At 52.0% G+C, this 2,492-nt stretch overlaps 1 protein-coding gene across 9 annotated transcripts in view; it reads left to right on the forward strand.

Moving 5' to 3' along the window:
• Window positions 1-2,492, forward strand: part of MINDY4 (MINDY lysine 48 deubiquitinase 4) — a 102,458-nt gene that overhangs the window by 826 nt on the left and 99,140 nt on the right. The gene's annotated exons all lie outside the window — the stretch shown is intronic.

Genomic DNA, 2,492 nt, shown 5'->3' on the forward strand with positions numbered 1-2,492 from the left:
CGCGGGGCGGCGGCCCGGCTCGGTTCTCCTTGCGTGGTTCCGGGAGCATCGCAGGCAGGCCTCCGCCCAAGCCTGGCTGCCCGGCCCCACGACGACCCCATCCCAAGACTTCACCCCGTCGGGAAGAACCGCCTCCAAAAGGAGGCCCGAAGGCCGAAAAAGTTCTTGACAGTTAGACCCTTCGGTCCTGCTCATCAACGGTTCAGTAGCTGCGGCCCTTTTCGTCTTTAAGTTCCCCTGTTGTCCTGTCCCAGGAGAATTTGCGGAGTGTCCAGAAGCTGGGGAGGTCCCCAACTCTCATCACCTCTTTCTGTGGGGCTCAGGGCACCGTGGGGATCATGGGTGTCAGTGTAGGGACAGCTACTCCTTCTAAACAAAGTCCCTCAAGGCTGGCCACCTGCCTGTGCTCCGTGTCCTTGTGGTGTCCCGCTGGCGGGGCGATGGGCACTTGTCTGGGATTAAAACACACAAAATAAACCATGTTTTGAATGGAGGAAGGGAGAAGGGCTTTGGAATCAGATGGAGCAGTTCAAATGTCCCCCACTAGCCAGCACTGTGGACGTTACTCACTGCCTCAGTTTCCTTATCTGTAACACGGGGATAAGAAGGTTTCCCCTTGTCATATTTATAATAGGGATCAATAACAATATCTGGGCAGCGCCCACGCACTGTGTGGGCACACAGTAGGTATTCAGTATTACCCCCCATCTCTGATGAGCTACCTGTTTTGAAAATCTTTGCTCTTTAAACTTGTATTTTTATTTAAAAAAATTTTAATGCACATGGCTTTATTGTATCTGCTCTGTTTTTATGGCTACTTGACTTCCCATCACCAAGTCCCAGCTGGCCATTGGATACCAGTGACCCACCCTGTGACGCTGACTTACCATCATTTCTTTTTAAGTCTGGGCACCAAGCAAAACTCTGAGTTTTCCTCATGCCGTTACTTTCTTGAGTACAAAGGAATTCCAAAGTCCTCACCTGATAGCGAAGGCTCCCCTGTAGCTTGACCCCAGCTTCCCACCCCAGCCCCATTTCTAGCTCCTTCCACATGCTTTTCCCTCTTCTACCCATAGTCCACCCAAGCTCCGTTTCCTTCAAGAGGTTTTCTCGAGTAACTCCAGTTGGAAGGACTGACTGGTCTTGTCTTTGGTTTGCTCACTGATGCTCATGTTATAGTTTATATATCTGACTGTCTCACCTAGATAGGGCCATGGAGCCGACATCTGATCTGGGTGGAACTTTGACAATCATCTAGTTCACCTGGCTTCTTCTTCCTCCCGTTTTTCACCTGGGCACCCTAAGATCCTGTGAGGAGAAAGGAGTTGGCCACGGTCACTCAGAAAGTCATGGAGAGCTAGTACCGCAGCCCAGGTCAGCGGCTTTACTCATCGCCTTCTGCCGCTGGGCAGACACCACATGTTCCCTGCAGCTTGGCACAAGGCAGGCACCCAGCAGTTATACCAAGAGTTCCCATCATGGTGCGAAGAACTTTCTAGATGCCTGTTTGATTTCTCAAATCCTCATGACAGTCCTGAAAGAAAAGTATAATTATTCCCTTTCATGTAAGACTGTCATGAGAGCAGGAGGCGAAGAAACTTGCCCAGGGACAGCAGGTCCGCTCATGTCGCTCCTCTGCTCAGAACTGTCCATGTGCTTTCTGTGACGGTTCAAAGACAGTCCAAGGGAGGGGCTCACGGGGGCCTGCAAGGCGCTCTGTGACCTGGCTCCCAGCTCCCCCTCGAACCCCATCTTCCACCCCTGCTTCCTCTGCCTTCGACCCCACATCGTCTCCAGCTGCATCGGCCTCTTCGAACTCACCGAGTGTGATCTCCCCTCGGGGAGAGTCATGATACTCTCTTGGTGATGTCACGATCCACGGAGGTGACTGTCCTGGTGTCTCAACCTCCCTGCAGCCTTTCCATAATCTCAGTTCAAAGTATCCCACTGTCATTTCCAGCTCCCCACCCCCTCCCCGCCATAGTCTGACGTAAACTATTCTTCCACCTCACGCACATTCCATTCCATCGGAAATGGAACGGAGGGACTGCCACCTTTTCGCAGTCCCTCAGCCCCGTCGTGACTGCTGTCCACTTCTTACCCGCCCATCATTATAATCACACCCGGAACAACATGCTCTGGTCCTTTGCACGTCTCTCTCTTCATCATCTTCCTCTGATATTGAAAAGTCAGCTCCCTGAACACCTGCTCCATGCCCGCGTCATAGAACTGAGTGGGGCTGCAGGAAAATACCACCACAGTGACGGCTTCACTCCAAATTCACGGCCACTCACCCCCGCGATGCCATGAATTAAAAGATTTCTCCATTCATTTTCCGGGTGCCTGCTTACCCAGTTACATCTCTCCTGCCCGTTCACTCCCTCAAATCGTGGATGACCATTTCACACCTCTCCTCAAAGCCCAAAGCCCCTTCCTCACCTTATTTCACTGAGAAAGTAGCAGTCATGAGAAAACGCACCACACTCGCTAAG

The sequence above is a fragment of the Pteropus alecto genome, unplaced genomic scaffold (genome assembly GCF_000325575.1).
Source record: "Pteropus alecto unplaced genomic scaffold, ASM32557v1 scaffold21, whole genome shotgun sequence".
In the NCBI taxonomy this organism is placed as follows: Eukaryota; Metazoa; Chordata; class Mammalia; order Chiroptera; family Pteropodidae; genus Pteropus; species Pteropus alecto.